At 36.7% G+C, this 19,444-nt stretch overlaps 2 pseudogenes; both read left to right on the top strand.

Moving 5' to 3' along the window:
- Nucleotides 1–2,364: 2,364 nt before the first annotated feature.
- LOC137735281 (heat shock 70 kDa protein 4-like) lies at nucleotides 2,365–5,029 on the top strand (annotated as a pseudogene).
- Nucleotides 5,030–6,451: 1,422 nt separating this feature from the next.
- Nucleotides 6,452–10,895, top strand: LOC137733798 (heat shock cognate 70 kDa protein 2-like; annotated as a pseudogene).
- Nucleotides 10,896–19,444: the final 8,549 nt, after the last annotated feature.

Here is a 19,444-nt window from a genome sequence, read left to right as displayed (position 1 = left end):
TCACTTATACCGTGTTGGTGAAAAGTGAATGAGAGTTACCCTTTTCACTTGTACATGTAAATTATACTTGTAATCTGTTTGGAATCTCATGGCCTTTCTTGCTTGCATATGTTTTGATTGATTGCAGGCAAGGCAAAGTTGCAAACACAGAGAGAGAGGGGATGCTAATTGTGCCAAAAGTGATACGGCTTGTTTAGCAGCTTATTTAGAAAAACACTTCAAAAAATTATTGAAAATCCAACTACTTTATGAAAAAAATCACATAGCAGCTTCTTTAGAAAAACAGTTCGAAAGATTTATGGAAAAATCCAACTACTATATGAAAAAAAATTACATAGCAGCTTCTTTAAAAGAACACTTCTACGTCCCATAAGCGGTTTCAAATTAGTTTGATAAATGCAACCAGAAGTCTTTATGTTTGTCAAAAAATCTAATCAGAAGCATTTGTGAACCAGAGAGCATCCAACAGATGATGATTTAGGAAGCACTTCCAAGTGATTTTCAGGAAGCATCTGAACATTCAATAAAAGATCCAATGTTTCTCTATGAAAGCAGTTGTAGAAGAAATGCTTATGAGCATTACAAAAACAGTTGTAAGATCATGCGCAATGGTGTGAGTTAAAGCTTAAAATTTTAAGCCCCAAATTATCAAATGATGATTTTAGTCTACTTATGCCCCAAATTATCAATGATGATTTTAAGCGCCTAGAAACAACTTTTTTTCTTCAATGGTTATGGTTTAAAAGTTCAGCCCCAAATTATCAAATGATGATTTTAGTCTACTTTTTTTTTCTTGGTAACTTAAAAAAAAAATTATATAGATTATTCTAATTAACCTCTACTAATTAATAAAACACTCATTGTCAACCAAAACTCTATGAAATTACTAGTTTAACCCTCTAATTAAAACAGAACATGCATAAGAAATACGGGGCAGAAATATAATTTCACACAACCAAATTTTTCTGTTTTTTTTTTCAAAGTCTCACTTACATATAATCCTAATATATCTCTAATTAAAAATAAAAAATAAAAAAATTCCCGCTCCCACATTCTCTATCACTCTCTTCGTCTCTCCTTCTATTTCAAAAACAAAAAATAAAAATTTTTCTCACACACTTTGTGTGTGCCCATATGCTAGTTTTTATAAATATTTTAACCTAAAAAAATATTAAAATTATGATAAACAATGAAAAATCACACAACCCACTCCACTCCATTCCTTTTTTTTTTTAATTAACAAACAATATTGTCTACCTTAAGGGTACAGGAGTGGGCTAAGCCTGACAATGGCTCAACCATAATAATGTAGTTTAAATTTTCCTTTAGAAAGAATCGAACCTAAGACCGCTCACTTGTAAGTGAAGAAGAATATCACTAGATCGTAGTACTAACTACTAAGTGGCAACCCACCCCATTCTTAAACACAAGTTCATACACACACATGAAAAATTATTTCTACACATTATGTAGATTATCCTAATTGTGTGTGGATGTTTGAACAAATACATAAGTATTTTAGAGTTTTTAGGTGAAATTTGATTTAAATATATTTTTTAATTGATTTAGTTGTTAGGTTTAATTTTAGGGCGTCGGATCTTTTTAACCATTAGGTTTGCTCATATTTCATCTCAACTGTCCAATTTAATATAATTGTAAAAGAAAAAAAATTTGTTCTGAACCATTGGATAAACCGACGATCCAGTTATGCCAGCCGTTGGATCAAGGAAATAGTCATTGGTCTCAAAACTAGTGGTCGGCAAAAGTGTCAGCGCTGGAACCCAACGGCTATAACTTTGTCACGTAGGGTGAGTGAGGCGCGTCTGTTGGTCGCGCAGGTCAATTTCTTCAATGCGTGTACGTGCAGAGTAGGCCCGAAGACTTAACCCAAGGCTTAAATTCTTGGGGGAAGTATGGCCCAAAGTTTTTCTTTGCTCACCAACTTCTGAACCGACTCATCATGTTTTGCACACGCACCATATGGACGGCAGTGGAGCCCGATCCAAACACGTTTGGATCCAAAGCCTTTAGAAAGCCCAAACACAAAACGCCACCGTCCAAGGAAAATGACAAAAAGACAAATTTCCGACGACCATGACAGTAGACCCGAAGAGTCAATAAAAAGGTTAGTCAATGCAAAAATAAGGAGAACCAAACCCCGCGAGAAATATCCAATCGCCTCCGTCCACAACACTCAAATCCAACGGCCGTTGTCAAATCGAACATTTGGACACCCTCCCACCAAAAATCGTAAATTTGCTGTACCAACGTTCACTACTCTCGCTCCAACACTGTTGACTCCGAACAGCCTATCGCCCAAAAATCTCAAAAGCTCTTTACTTTTCTCTGCGGTTCTTTGCTTGTTTGATTTATTGAATCTCAGCGGTTGCAATGGCGGGAAAGGGAAAGGGGCCAGCGATCGGTATCGATCTCGGAACGAGTTACTCGTGCGTCTGTGTTTGGCAACACGACCGCGTCGAGATCATCGCTAATGATCAGGGCAACCGCATGATGCCGTCTTACGTGGCGTTTACTGATACGGAGAGGTTGATCGGCAATGCGGCCAAGAACTAGGTCGCCATGAACCCCGTCAACACCGTCCTGGGTAAGAATCGAGATACTTTCTTTTTCTTGCAAAACTTTTTTATGTGATGTTTTTTTTTTTTTGCCTTGTACTGTTTGATATGTGCTTGTATTGCTGATTTTATGAATTTTACTGTCAATATTTGCTGGTTGTTTAAATTTTGCTGTTTTTAGATTTCTATTGCCTGAATTTCTGAGAAAAAGAGTTCAATTTCCTTGAAAGTAATTATCTTTTTCAGGCCTGGTGTGATAAATTACTATGCAGGTTTTGTTGTGCCTCGAATTTTTTTTATTTTTTATAGCGAATTGATCAATTTATTTTTTATTTTTTTATTTGCAGGATTTGTTTAGTTAATATTACTGGACTATCAAATATTATAATTGGTGGCCAAGGCTATGAGTTTTAGTTAATCTGTTCAAAATTATAATTTGGGTTTTAAGTTTCTTGTTAATTGTTGGATGAAATTTTAAAATAGCTATCCGAGTTTTTAGTGTCTGTAGCATGATCTGTTTGGTTACTTTTATTTTTGATAAGTTGTAATGGATTTAGCTTGATATTGTAGTTTGTTCTGTGTTATGAATTATTAATAAATTAGTATTTTCAAACGAGCTTGGTTAATTTTTCTGATGCCAAGCAGTTGATTGGTAGGAGATTCTCTGACCCTTCTGTTCAGAGTGACATGAAGCACTGGCCTTTCAAGGTCATTCCTGGCTCCGGTGACAAGCCCATGATTGTTGTCCATACAAGGGCGAAGAGAAGCAGCTCACTACTGAAGAAATTTCCTCCATGGTTCTCGTCAAGATGCGTGAGATTGTTGAGGCCTATCTTGGCTCATCGATAAAGAATGCCGTTGTTACTGTCCCGGCTTACTTCAACGATTCTCAGCGACAGGCCACGAAGGATGCTGGGGTCATTGCCGGCCTTAATGTTCTGCGTATTATGAATGAGCCCACCGCTGCCGCTTTTGCATACGGTCTTGACAAGAAGGTCACCAGCGTTGGCGAGAAGCATGTCTTGATTTTCGATCTTGGCGGAGGCACTTTTGATGTCTCACTGCTCACATTTGAAAAAGGCATCTTTGAAGTGAAGGCAACTGCCGGAGACACCCACTTGGGAGGAGAATATTTGGACAAAGAATGATGAATCATTATGTTCAAGAGGTCAAGAGGAAGCACAAGAAGGTTATCAGCAGCAGCCCAAGTGCTCGTAGGAGGTTGAGAACTGCTTGTGAGAGGGCAAAGAGGACTCTCTCCTCCACTGCTCAGACCACAATTGAGATTGATTCTTTGTACGAGGGTGTCGATTTCTACTCAACCATTACCCGTGATAGGTTTGAAGAGCTTAATATGGATCGTTTCAGTAAGTGTATGGAGCCCGTTAAGAGGTGTTAGAGAGATGAAAAGATGGACAAGAGCTCGGTCCATCATATTTTGCTAGTGGGCGGTTCTACTAGGATTCCAAAGGTGCAGCAGTTGTTGCAGGACTTCTTCTATGGCAAAGAGCTATGCAAGAGCATCAACCCAGACGAGGCTGTTGCTTATGGCGCCGCTGTGCAGGCTGCCATCTTGAGCGGTGAGGGTAACAAGAAGGTGAAGGATTTATTGCTTCTGGATGTCATTCCTTTGTCCCTTGGTTTGGAGACTGCCGGAGGTGTGATGACTGTGTTGATTCCAAGGAACACTACCGTTCCAACCAAGAAGGAACAAGTCTTCTCTACCTACTCAGACAATCAGCCTGGTATCTTGATCCAAGTATATGAGGGTGAAAGGACAAGGACTCGCAATAACAACTTGTTGGGAAAATTCGAGCTTTCTAGTATTCCTCCTGCTCCATGGGGTGTTCCGCAAATCACTGTCTGCTTTGATATCGATGCCAACGGAATCTTGAACGTCTCGGCTGAAGACAAGACTGCAGGGCAGAAGAACAAGATTACCATCACCAATGACAAGGGAAGATTGTCGAAGGAAGAAATTGAGAAGATGGTTCAAGAAGCTGAGAAGCACAAGTTAGAAGATGAGGAGCACAAGAAGAAGGTGGAGGTGGAGGCCAAGAATGCTCTGGAGAATTATGCCTACAACTTGAGAAACACGATCAAGGATGATAAGACTGCCTCCAAGCTGGACACCGCTGACAAGAAGAAGATTGAGGATGCGATTGACCAGGTCTTCCAATGGCTTGACGGAAACCAGCTTGCTGAGGCCGACGAGTTTGAGGACAAGCTGAAGGAGCTGGAGAGCATATGCAATCCGATCATTGCCAAGGTGCACCAGGGCTGGCAAACCTGATCTCGGTGGTGCCATGGATGAAGATGTTCCTCCTGCTGGTGGCAGCGGTGCTGGTCCCAAGATGGAAGAAGTCGATGAAGGATGTTTGGTGATCTTGGTCATTTTGTTCAACATCGTATTCTAGTATTTTGCCAACGAAGCCTATTTTCTTTCTAAATTATCTCTCTTAGATTCACTTTTTGATGGCAAGACCGGTATTTTCAGTTTGCATCGCTTTAGTAGCAATCTTCATTTTTATGTTCTTTTTGTCAATGAGTTTATTTTAATTTACTTTAATAAAATTTTCATTTTTGGTTCATGGGTAATTGAATGTTTGAAAATTTTTAATTTGTACAAACAGTTTTGAAGTTGGTTTCACAAGGAAAATACGGAAGAAGTATATTTTGCTCCGTCCAACTATGAAAGGTTTCAGTCCTTTTGTTTGGTCTTCTTTGATGTACGCTGCAAGTAGTATATTTGAAACCATAGAGTCTCCGAAATAAAGTCCTATTCAGTATAGAGTTTCTCAGCTTTTGCAAACTGCTTAAGTTTCGCAAGCGAAGATGTATACTTAGCATCGTTCATTTTGAGTTTCATTTTAGCAATCTAAAATAAGGATTACAGATTTGGACTATTAATATTAAAGAAACTTTAACAAAAAGCTCTCGATACTGTTCACTTTAATGAAAAACCACATTTTTACACTAAAAAGTCAATCATTGTACTATTCACTTTACCCTTTATTTTGTCCTTATCGTTAAAATTCAAAGTTTTCAAGTACTTTTAATTAGTTTTCCTTAATATTAATTCCCATTTACTAATATTAATTTCCAACCTACATTCTCCTCATTTCTTTATGGTTTAATGGGCTTTGGTGCAGTCATTCTGTTCGTATTTTCAATAGGTTACCTTTCTATCAACTTCTTTATTATATACTAATTTAGTAGTTATATAATGGTTTAACAGGTTTTATGTGATTTTCTCAAGTTGAGAGACTTGCAGAATCTTAATTTAAATCTAAGGATGCAAAAGTTCATACAAATTTTCAGCTAAGAAATTAAAATAAAAGAATGTCTCTTGATAAATACAAATATTAAAATTAAACATTGTACATCGTGCTTAGCATATTGTAACTATAAGAATATCATTATAGTCAACAAATGTAAAAAGAAAATATAATTCTGCACGCAGCGAAGCGTCTTTCACACGCTCATGCAGAAAGGAGGAAATATTTTACAAACTGAATTTCTTCCTGACTAAGGGCTGATTTGGTATTGCTGTGCTTTGAAAAAAGCTGCTTTTGCTGTGCAGTGAGAATAAGCAGTTGGGAAATAAAGTAGCAGAGTGTTTGGTAAACTTTTTTGTAAAAGTGCTTTTGAAAAAAATAGTATTATAATGTTTGGTAAACTTTTATGTAAAACAGATGTGAAAAAAACCGTTTTTTCAAAGATGAGTTTTGCAGCTTCTTGTTTTTGGCTTTTTTTACCTAAAATTATGAAAAAAAAAGCTGAAACTGAATGTTTACCGAATACAAAAACAATTCCTAACTTTTTTTAATATCAACTTTTTTTCAAAATTACTTCAGTACCAGGCCTAAGTTTCTTTACCTATCGCCCAAAAATCTCAAAAGCTCTTTACTTTTCTCTGAGGTTCTTTGCTTGTTTGATTGATTGAATCTCATCGGTTGCAATGGCGGTAAAGGGAGAGGAGCCAGCGATTGGTATAGATCTCGGAACTAGTTACTCGTGCGTCGCTGTTTGGCAATACGACCACGTCGAGATCATCGCTAATGATCAGGGCAACCGCACGACGCCGTCTTACGTGGCGTTTACTGATACGGAGAGGTTGATCGGCGATGCGGCCAAGAACCAGGTCACCATGAACCCCATCAACACCGTCCTGGGTAAGAATCGAGACACTTTCTTTTTCTTGCGAAATTTTTTTATGTGATGTTGTTTTTTTGCCTTGTAGTATTTGATCTCTGCTTGTAGTGCTGTTTAAACTTTGCTGTTTTTAGATTTCTTTTGCCTGAATTTCTGAGAAAAAGAGTTCAATTTCCTTGAAAGTAATTATCTTTTTGTGGCTTGGTGTGATAAATATCTTTGCAGGTTACATTTGTGCAGGGTTTTGTTGTGCCTTGAATCTTTTTATAGCGAATTGATCAGTTTATTTATTTTTTATTTTATTTGCAGGATTTGTTTAGTTAATATTAATGGACTATCAAATATTATAATTGGTGGTCAAGGCTACGAGTTTTAGTTAATCTGTTCAAAATTATAATTTGGGTTTTAAGTTTCTTGTAAATTGTTGGATGAAATTTTAAAAAGGGTTTTTATCATAAATGGTCTCTGAAATTGAAAATCAATCAATGTAATCCCTGAAAATTGGTATCATAAATCAATGTGGTCATTCCGTTACCATTCCGTCAAAAATTCTTTGTGGCACATAACCAGGTCCTGCAAATATAATTAAATATTTCTCTTTGGATTTAAAATATTTAAAAAATAAAAAATTTATTTATATAATTAAAAACTTGAAAAAAGAAGAAGAAGATGACTGTATTCCTCCATTAATCTGCTTTTTCTTCCCGTAATTTCACATTTTCTAATTTATTTTATTACATTTTTTATTTAATTTTTGAATTTTGTATTCGAATTCTGGGGATGTGTCATTTCATTGTGTGGTAGATGCAATATTAGGGTCTTTGGGGCTTCTGGATATCAGGCACATAGTTTCTAAATCGGAGCTGAAGTGGAGGGGTGCAGCCAGGGTCGGTCTAGAGATTTTTGAGGTCTAGGGTGACGTCAAAAAATGTGCTTTCACTTTATATAAGAAAATTATTTGTTTTCACACGTAAGACATCGATAAAATTATACTTAGAAAAACACTTCAAACTTAATAATTTGGGAACAAGGAAAAACTAATTTATTTTGTATCGTGAGAAGGAACAAAAAAAACTCTGGTTTTACAAGTAGATAGATATGAGTTTTGTTTTCCATCTAAACTTTTAAAGTGTTTTTGTATAAATCATGAGGTGTTTTTTCTTATTTACTAACCTTGTCAATATGGAACTAAAAAAATAATGATATTTTTGAGTCTTTAATTGATATGTATAAGTAATAAATTGGTACTAAATTAAACTTTTTGATGACACGTTATATGATTTGCAAATTTGGTCTAAAAATTTGGGCAACGCATTACTCTTTGTGGAAGATTAGGAACAAATCTTTAAAAATAACAACTCACATAGCTTCTAGGTATTAATTAAAAATAAATTAACAACCAAACAAAAATTCGTAAAAATTGAAAAGAATAAACATGCACTTGGCATTTCGAACTTAGGACCTTTCGTTAATTTTAAACAACAAAAACCATTGATTCTAATTAAACTTCTTGATCATTTAGCCTAATTTTATATATTTATACTATGAAACGAAATTTGTAAAAAATGAAAAACAAATAGGCACACATCGTGTTTTGAATCCAAGACCTCCTCATTAATTTCAAATGACAAAACTATCGGTTCTAGTTAAACTTCTTTGTCCTTGAACCAAATTTTATAAATTTATACTCTTATGAAAACATATACAAATATATCACCCTAATAATTTTGGTGCCCCTAATTATTTCGGGCCCTGGATGGTCACCCTGCCCGCACTGGGCCTGGGCCGGCCTTGGGTGCAGCCTCCTTAGGTGGGAGAAGAAGTTGACTGTTATTGTTTTTTTTTTTTCTCCAAGTTTTAATTATGCAAAATTATTATTATTTTTAATTATTTTAAGTATTTCTAATCCACATGGCAATATTAATTAGTCTTGTGGGACCCACTTATGTGCCACATCAGCACATAACAAAGTTTGACGGAATTATGACGGAATGACCACATTGATTTCTGACCCCTATTTTCATGGACTACATTGATCGATTTTCAATTTCAATGACCATCTTGATGAGTTGAGTCAATTTCAGGAACCGTTTGTGAAAAAAAAAAAAAAAAACCCAGTTGAAAAGGTTATCCGAGTTTTTAGTGTTTGTAGCATGATCTGTTTGGTTACTTTTATTTTTGATAAGTTTTAATGGATTTAGCTTGATATTGTAGCTTGTTCTGTGTTATGAATTATTAATAAATTATTATTTTTTAACGAGCTTGGTTAATTTTTCAGATGCCAAGCGATTGATTGGTAGGAGATTCTCTGACCCTTCTGTTCGTAATGACATGAACCACTGGCCTTTCAAGGTCATTCCCCACCCCGGTGACAAGCCCATGATTGTTGTCACATACAAGGGTGAAGAGAAGCAGTTCACTGCTGAAGAAATTTCCTCCATGGTTCTCGTCAAGATGCGTGAGATTGCTGAGGCCTATCTTGGCTCATCTATAAAGAATGCCGTTGTTACTGTCCCGGCTTACTTCAACGATTCTCAGCGTCAGGCCACGAAGGATGCTGGGGTCATTGCCGGCCTTAATGTTCTGCGTATTATGAATGAGCCCACCGCTGCCGCTGTTGCATACGGTCTTGACAAGGTCACCAGCGTTGGTGAAAAGAAAGTCTTGATTTTCGATCTTGGCGGAGGCACTTTTGATGTCTCCCTGCTCACAGGTGAAAATGGCATCTTTGAAGCGAAGGCAACTGCCGGAGACACCCACTTGGGAGGAGAAGATTTCGACAACAGAATGGTGAATCACTTTGTTGAAGAGTTCAAGAGGAAGAACAAGAAGGACATCAGCAGCAGCCCAAGAGCTCTTAGGAGGTTAAGAACTGCTTGTGAGAGTGCAAAGAGGACTCTCTCATCCACTTCTCAGACCACAATTGGGATCGATTCTTTGTACGATGGTGTCGATTTCTACTCAACCATTACCCGTGCTAGGTTTGAAGAGCTTAACATGGATCTTTTCAGAAAGTGTATGGAGCCCATTGAGAAGTGTTTGAGAGATGCAAAGATGGACAAGAGCTCGGTCCATGATGTTGTGCTAGTGGGCGGTTCTACTAGGATTCCGAAGGTGCAGCAGTTGTTGCAGGACTTCTTCAACGGCAAGGAGTTATGTAAGAGCATCAACCCAGACGAGGCTGTTGCTTATGGTGCCGCTGTGCAGGCTGCGATGATGATAGGTGAGGGTAACAAGAAGGTGCAGGATCTATTGTTTCTCAACGTCAATCCTCTGTCCCTTGGTTGGGAGACTGCCGGAGGTGTGATGACTGTGTTGATTCCAAGGAACACTGCCGTTCCAACCAAGAGGTTGGAGAAATTCTTCTCTACCGACTCAGATAATCAGCCTGGTGTCTTGATCCAAGTATATGAGGGTGAAAGGACAAGGACTCGTGATAACAACTTGTTGGGAAAATTCGAGCTTTCTGGCATTCCTCCTGCTCCAAGGGGTGTTCCGCAAATCACTGTCTGCTTTGATATTGATGCCAACGGTATCTTGAACGTCACGGCTGAAAACAAGACTACAAAGCAGAAGATTACCATCACCAATGACAAGGGAAGATTGTCGAAGGAAGAAATAGAGAAGATGGTTCAAGAGGCTAAGAAGTACAAGTCAGAAGATGAGAAGCACAATAAGAAGGTGAAGGCCAAGATTGCTTTGGAGAATTATGCCTACAACATGGGGAAGACTTTGGTGATTCATGTTGTCAACATGATGAACACGATCAAGAAGATCAAGGATGCGAGTGACCAGACAAACCAGGCTATTCAATGGCTTGAAGAAAACCAGCTTGCTGAGGCTGACGAGTTTGAGGACAAGCTGAAGGAGCTGGAGAGCATCTGCAATCCGATCATTGCCAAGGTGCACCAGGGCTGGCAGACCTGATGTCAGTGGCGCCATGGATGAAGATGTTCCTCCTGCTGGTGGCAGCGGTGCTGGTCCCAAGATGGAAGAAGTCAATGAAGCTGTTTTTGTTGAGCCAAGATGTGTTTCTTAATTTAAGGTTTGAAATTGGGTACTTTTTTATGGGATTCTAAAATCCAAGATGTAGGATGTTTGGTTATCTAGGTCATTTTGTTCGACATCGTATTCCAGTATTTTGCCAATGAAGCCTATTTTCTTTCTAAATTATCTCTCTTAGATTCACTGTTTGATCTTGTTTGAATTTTATCTTTTCAGTTCTTTTTACCTGTTTACCTTCTCCAAATTCATCCTCTCTGTTCTTCCTCCTGCTCAAGCAATTGGGATTCTCAGAGGCTCCACTTAGGGTGGGAGGGAAAGAATGGCCTGCCGCCATTAAAACTCGCCTTCACCTGCGCAAGAGACTTACATGGCAGTCGAGAGTGACGGAAAGAAGCTGTCGATTACAGAACTAAGTCAGCAAAACAGCAGAGTCTGTTGAGGCTAAGGAGGCTGTTAGTTCTGTAGCAGCAGTCCCTTGACTCCCTTCGGAGTAGCATGAGCGTTTGCCGACTTGTGAGTCCGGCTTATACTTCTGAATGGTTGTTCGATACTCATACATTCACCGGGAGCCCGCCATAACTTTATTATGCTTTCATGGTAGTCGGGATGTAAACATTAGCTAAGCTAGATAAGTCCGTCGCGGATTCAAGGACTTATTCTCGTCTCAATTTAGCAGACGATGTGGTACAGATGCAGATATGGATACGGATCACAGAACTTATCCAAAAGAATACGGCCTGTATAGCAGCTTCTTTAGAAAAACTCTTCAAAAAATCTTATTGAAAATCCAACCACTTTATGAAAAAATCACATGGCAGCCTCTTTAGGAAAAACACTTCTAAGATCCATAAGCGGTTATAAATTATTTTGACAAAGGCAATCAGAAGTCTTTATGGTTGTCGAGAAAGAAAATTGTAATTAGAAGCATTTGTGAACCACTTATGTGGCGTAGAAGCGTTTCATAGAAACACACTTAGCAAGCGATGATTTAGGTAACACTTCCAAGTGATTTTCCAAGAAGCATTTGAACATTTAATAAAAAGAAACTAATGAAAAGGGTTTCAAAACTTTAAATTTTAACCAAAGGCCATGTAGAAACTTTATTTGATGGTTAGGACAAAGCCCAACAATAAACCAGTCCAATTTAAATGGTCCCAATATTGAATTTCCAATTTTGCCCATGATCGTAAACTTTTGTCCGTTTAATATATTTCTTCGTTTATGGTTCTTTCTGCTATTTCGTCTCCCTCCCCCTTTTCTTCCCGACATTCAAAACCTTCCATTTTTTTCTTTTTAATCTTGCATTGCAGCTCCACCTTTGCCACTATGCAAAAACCACATATCAGACCCCCAAACTTCATTTTTGAGCCGTCTCCATCTCGGCGGCGAGACAGTACGGAGTGACCAATACTGATCGCCTAGCCGATGGAAGTCGATATTCAGAGGACATTAGAGTTGGATAAGGTTTGTGATGTCGAATTTGAATCCAATCTAATCTAAGGTTCATGGACATCTACCGCCACAAAATTCAGAAATTCGAAGAATTCGTCGACGAACACCTCAAACTAGACCTCGTTTGTGCCTTTACTCAACGGTACGGTTTCATAGACCCTCTCTCAACTACAATTGCAGCAAATTTAATTGCTCATCAAATTAATTTTTTTTTGGGGGGGGGGGGGGGGTGATTCTTGTTTTGCAGAGTCAAGGTGTTCGAGCTACACAAATTTTAGTATCCTTTTCGATTCTCCCTCTTTCGTTTTGATTAATTAAATTATATCCGAATGTGTTTTTTTTTTAATTCGACAATCCGGATATGCAATCCTATTTGGTGATTTTTGGTTGTTGAAGGTGTTTTCTTGACTTTATTTAAATTAAAACTCGGATTTGCAGAAGAACATATAGAATTTGAGAAACATAAGTGTGACCAGTCTTAGGACTTCGGTTAATCTTGGCTCTGAAGTTCGCGTAAGAGTATAACTTGAACTCATTCAATGTTCTTGTTTTACGACTATGGCTGAAGAAGATGTGGCATATTGACTTGAAAGTTGTAGACTATGTAGTCCATTGATCTTGAAAAATTGTAGTTGTACACCCATGGATATATTTTATATCGATCAATTCTACTTCCATTGACACGGCTAAACATAATCTCACTTTTCACATTCAATAAAATTGAATGATGGAATAATCACTACATTGTTCTTTATCTTAACACACACATGGGGTGAATAGATGATCACCATATTAGATGCTTGTAAAAGGATAGAGATCGAAACAAATAATTCTCACGGTCATGCTGAATGTTGCTTGTTTATATAGGGGTTTCACATTCTTTTTGTCTGCTGCACCACGTATGATGTAACATGCCTGTTCAAAATGATGAGAAACATGTATGTATGTATATGCAAAGTTGCAAACAAAATTGCGACTTCATCTACTAAGGTAGAGCCTTCAACCAAATTGATGACTCTTTGGATCTAAATGTTTTTCTTTAGGTCTTATGTGTTTTCTAACTAGGTTAATCTTGTCAAGGGATCCTAAATCTTATCCTTTTTATATTTTTTTATATTATTCAGAAATTCAATGTTTTTATATTAAGGGATCCAAAATAGTCAGTTTCAGAAATAGTGTACTCATGTTCAGTTTCATAAAGTCATTTCATAAATAGTGTATCCGTGTCCAATTTCGTAAAGTCAGTTTCAGAAATAGTGTATTCGTGTTCAGTTTCATAAATAGTGTACTCGTGTTCAATTTCATAAATAGTCAGTTTCATAAATAATGTACCTGTATTTAGTTTCATAAATAGTGTGTTCAGTTTCATAAATAGTGTACCCATTTTCAGTTTCATAAATAGTATACCCGTGTTTTGTTTCATAAAGTTAGTTTCAGAAATAGTGTGTTCAGTTTCATAAATAGTGTACCCGTTTTCAGTTTCATAAATAGTATACCAGTGTTCTGTTTCATAAAGTCAGTTTCATAAATAGTGTACCCGTTTTCAGTTTCATAAATAGTATACCCGTGTTCAGTTTCATAAAGTCAGTTTCATAAATAGTGTACCTGTGTTCAGTTTCAGAAATAGTGTTCCCGTGTTCAGTTTCAGAAATAGTGTATTCGTGTTCAGTTTCATAAATAGTATACCCGTGTTCAGTTTCATAAATAGTTTACCCATGGTCAGTTTCATAAATAGTGTATCCGTATTCAATTTCATAAATAGTCAGTTTTAAAAATATTGTACTCGTGTTGAGTTTTAAAAATAGTTCATGTTTAGTTTTAGAAATAGTCAGTTTAAGTAAAAGTTAGTGTTCAATTTAAAAATAGTGGTAGTACCAGTTTCAGTTTGAGATATTGATAGTATCCCTGTTCAATTCGAGAAATAGTGATAGTACAAGTGTTCAGTATAAAAAAGTCATTGTTTAGTTCTAGAAATAGTCAGTGTTCAGTTTAAGAAATATTAATAGTATCCGCATTGAGTTCCAAAATAGTTAGTGTTCAATTTTTAAAAATAATTAGTGTTCAATTGATTTAAAGTGGACTTTAGTGAACCACTAATATGACACGTGAACCAACGGGTATAACTTCAACTTTTTGAAGCATATGCATGAATGTATTACCTATGGTTGGTCTAAAAAAAGAATGAGTTATCCCCACCGTTTCTTCAGAGATTGGTCACCCCCTCCTCTTAATAGATGTTGACAATGCACAAATATGTATACTTTCACATTTGGCCAAGAAACACCGAACTATCGACTTGATAATCTTTGGTTTTGCTTACAGATGTTTTGCATCCAAGATTTACATTTATATGGTTAATGGTGTATGATTAATCCTAAGAAGAAAAAGTCCACAAGATCCAAAAGTTTGTATTGGAAAACGAACTAGACAGCAGTTGATATTTCTGCACGTCTTTTATCTTGTTTGTTAGGTTTAATGGGCCTAATTTATTGGTACTCTCATTTCCTTCCACACGTCTTAGAAAAAACTCAAGCCACTCGTCCAGAGCAATTTTGCTTCAAAGCAAGAACTTTGTTTTCTTCTCCAATCCAAAACCACAAACTGAGTGAAACCCTCTTCACTCAACCAAGTGCTCCATTTCTTTGCACGATCAAATGCTCCATTTCCTCTGCCAAAGAACCAAAACGTAGCGCAGAGCACCAGAGCAGAGGGGCGAAATTTGAGTTTTGGGAAAAAATTTCGGCGACCGGAGGTACAGGCGCAGCCCTGCAGCATGAATAGTCAGCCACCGTGTTTTCCTGTTTCCAACCGAACCAGAGGGGCTTAGGACTCAGTCCTGGGCTTGTTTTTTGGCAAGAAAAGGGGCAGCCCCCTCTCTCCTACATAACTCCACCACTGGTTGCCATACCATAGTTTCTGTTCTTAAAACAGACAAATGTTATTTCTCCATCAAGAACAACTCCACGTCTTTTCTACCAGGATTAATGATAATTGTCAGCAGTGCATTTTTAAAAACTTATTTCTAGGTTCGTACCTTTGTCTCTCCAATTTGGACTATGCAAATATATATCTCAACTTTTTTCAGTTTTTCGTCTTCAAATGCAGTTTTTGGGTTGAGGAATTCCGGATTTGATGTGTAGATTATTGTTTGAAAACTTGAATTGAAGTTGAAATTGGTTTGAGAACTTGAGGTTTCGAGCAATGGAGGTTTCAATTTTTTGGTGCGGTTTGAAGGGGTAGGTATGCCGATAGTAATGGCATTAGAGGGATAAGTGATTTTGGGATTGTAACTTTTAGTTTGGCTAATGAGCCTGGGTTAGGCAACGTTAGGGGCAATTTTGGAATATTAATTGTTATCCGGTTTGGGCTTTTTGTTGAGCCCGTGTGTTTTAGTTTTTGTAGGGCCTGAAAGATAAGTTTTGTGTCCTTATGATTAAAACTTAAACCTTTTTTATTAAATAATAGTTTATGATGGTTTTTCATTAAATAAAAATTAGCTCAAACCCTTTTCGTTAACGCTCCCTTTAATAAAAGATCCAATGTTTCTCTATGAAAGCACTAGCAGAAGAAATGCTTATGAGCATTACACATCAATTGAAGACCACGTGCAATGATGTGAGTTAAAGCTTAAAATTTTAAGCCATAACCCATACACAGCTTTGTTCCTCTAACGGTTACGGCTTAAAATTTAATCCCTAGATTATTAAAGAACGATTTAGTCTAATTTTTTTTTCTCGGTAATTTACTTTTTGAACATTTTAACCTAAAAATTTTTAATTCTAATAAATAATGAAAAATTACATAACCCAACCCATTGTTAAACACAAATTCATACACTTATATGAAAGATCATCTCTACACATTATGAAGATTATCCTAATTTTGTGTGGATGTTTGAACAAATACATAGGTATTTATAGAGTTTTTGAGTGAAATTTGGTTCAAATTTTCTTTATAATTATTTTAGCTGTTAGATTTAATTTTGGGTCGTGAGGTCTTATTTTTACCTTTAGATTTGCTCACATTCAATCTCAGCCTTTCAATTTAATGTAATTATAAAATTTATTTATTTATTTTAAATTTGGATCATTAGATCAACCAACGGCACAATCATGGTAATCGTTGGATCAAGGAAAGAGTCGTTGGGCACAAAACTAATGGCCGACAAAACTGTCGGCCCTAGGACCCAACGGTTGCCGCTTTGTTATGCGGGGTGAGTGAGGTGCGTTTGTTGCTTGCACGGGTTAGTTTCTTCAGTGCAAGTACGTGCAGTGGGCCCAAAGACTAAACCCAAGAATTAAAATTGTGGCGGAATCAGGGCCACTGGTTTTTTTTTTTTTTTTCTCACTAAGACTTAATAAAACCTAATGTTCAGAAATGCTTTTGGGGGATTTAAAACTTAAATTTTAAGCTTTAACCCAACCATTACACTCGGACTAAAAACGCTTGTATACTGACTTATCATAATGATACAAAATCTATACCACATTATTGAAACCTTCTTTGTCAACCAAAAGAATGTGAAAAGACATTTGTTTTCTATCACAACAAAATAGTTAAGGACAGTAACGTAATTTCACAAAACAAAATTTTGCTATTTTTTGTTTAAACCTCACCTATATGTGATTTTATCATCTCTAATTTTTTAAAAATATATAAAAATAAATAAATCTCTGTCCCACTCTCCCCATTCCCACGTTTTCTTTCACTCTCTTCCTTTCTCCTTTAATTTTAAAAACAAAAGTAAAAAATTTCACACAATTTGTTTGTGGGCATATACTAGTATATGAAAAAAAAACGTAAGGGCAATTGTGTAAAGAAAAAAATTTAAAATTCGTTTTATTAGAAGAAAAAAAGGAAAAAAAATAAAAAAGGGAAAGACGTGCTGATTAAGGAGAGATTAACCCCACTACTCCTTCATCTAAGATGTAGGAGAGATTAACCCCTCTCCTCCTCCATTTTAGGAGAGATATTAATATCCCATAAAAATTTATAATAATAAGAAAATACAATAAAAAACGCAAGATGATTGTAAACATGAAAATAAAATTAAAAACGGGATGTGATGAACCCTCAATAAAAAAAAATTCGAACATGGAAAATCGAAAAACCGCACCCACGTTGAGCAAAAAGTAATTTCTAACAAACTGAACTGCCGATATATCCTTCCAAAAATCTCATTTCAATCCAGGAATTAGAAAAAATAAACGTGCACAGAGTCTTCATCTTACAAAATTCTCAATTTCTTCTCAACGAGATTTGCTACATATTATTTGATTACATGAATATAATTTTTTAAAATAGAGAATTATTTCTCTGTTTATATGCCTCCGTAAATTTATTGTCTAAATTGGGTTATGATTTTTGTGTTTGTATAGTTTCAGTGGCGGAGCCACATAGAGGCCAGTGATGGCCTGTGCATATCTTGAAATTTTAGGTCTTATATATATTGTCTGCAAGCGTTTACAAAAAGGGATATGCTATCAACACACCCCTTGTTAATTTATGTTCGTTGATCTTCTTCAATTCATCTGATCCGACGGCTGAAAACTAAAAAGGTGTGGGAGAAGTAAAAAGAGGTGTGTGGATATCACACCCCTACAAAAATGAGCATGCAGCTCATTGGATTTGTGTTTTGCAAATCCAAATGGTCTCGGTTCGAGACTTGTTTGTGTTCCGACACTTTTTAGATTTTTTTAAACTGGAAGCAAAAATCCTTATAATTTTGCCTTATTTTTCCCCATAATAAAACTAACCTTTTTTTTTTTTTGTTAGAATTTGCCTTATGTTTTACCATATAAAAATCATACTTTTTTTTTTTTTGGCTAGTTGATATAAATCAAAGGCCTAAACAGTCCAGAGAAAAATCTAATTTTAAGTCATGATCTTAGATTTTTGTTCGATTCTATTTTTTAATTTTTATCAAAACTCGAAACAAGTTTTGTTCATATGAAATTGTTTCAATACTAAGTTTTCCATACAAAATGTAAAGCTCTAACATTCTTGTTTGATTAGAATTTTCCATGCCAATACAAAAAACAAAACCTTTAGTTTATCTTCATTAATTATATTTCAAAGGCTAATTTCTTTCTATGACTAAAAGGCCCCTCCTGTGACATCCCACATCGCCCAGGGAAGTGGATCCTGTAAGCCTTATGTGACAACCCGTCCCGAAATTTACCTTCGATGGCGTGGAATGACGATTTTGCCCTTGGATGTTAGTTGGTGTTTGGGTGATTTGTTTTCTTTTGTTTTGGGTTGGCTGCCATCAGGACACACACACACACATAAACCAACCCATGGACCCTCCCTCTCTCTTCTCCCTCTCGGATTTTTTTGTAAATTCCTTACAAGTCGTACAGATAACCTTTGATTTAGCCATTTTCTACACAGATCGAGACCTTGAAGGTGGATTTCATGTTCCTTGCAAGCTCCTGAGTACATCCATACCATTTTTAGAACTTGAAACCCTTCAAAACCCGAGATCCTAGTTCAAGGTATTGTTCATGCATACGTAAATACGAAGGTTTCAGACCATTCTAAGGTTATAGTGAACTTTAAGACACTCTCACGAAGCTCAGAGAAGCATTTTGGAAGACATTGGATGTCAGGAAACTCGAGAATAGTGAGTTGCAGAGGTGACCGGAATATCGCGATTTTTCTGGCAATATTCCATCGTTTTTTGGGCTTCAAACAGGTAAGGGAATGTTCTACTCGTTGTGAGCTTCAATTTGGTACTGATTTCATGATATTTGGATGAAAAACAACTGAGATATAAAGGTTTAAAGTTTTTCCTAGTTTCCAGCGACGGCAACGGAGTCCAGCGACTAGCCGGAGAAGAAAAGGGAATATTCCATTAATCTTAACAGAATATTCATAACGGCAGTTAACAGCGTCAGGTTAGTTTTAACGAAATATGCTTGCTTTTGGACGGAATATTCCTAACGGCATTAACCACCGCCGTCAGTGTGCCAGGCACGTGCCTGTTCGTGGGCGGCGCGTGTGGTCGTGCCTTGGCCGGCACGTGGCAGCATGTGGGTGGTCGGAAAATTATTTTAAAAATATGAGGATGTTCGTGAGGTTAAGTAGATCACGTTGGTATATTCAAACACCCCATTTGAGCAATGTATGAGAAGTTATTACCTAGTTTTGGGTTATGTGCGTTAACTTGACGTTTATATAGTTGTTTCGCATATAGATGAGATCTATCCTGAGGATGAGTGCAATCACTTGAGGCTAGGAGGCTACGATCCTTC

This window comes from Pyrus communis, chromosome 5 (genome assembly GCF_963583255.1).
Source record: "Pyrus communis chromosome 5, drPyrComm1.1, whole genome shotgun sequence".
Taxonomy (NCBI): Eukaryota; Viridiplantae; Streptophyta; class Magnoliopsida; order Rosales; family Rosaceae; genus Pyrus; species Pyrus communis.
This window is presented reverse-complemented; position numbering and strand designations above follow the sequence as displayed.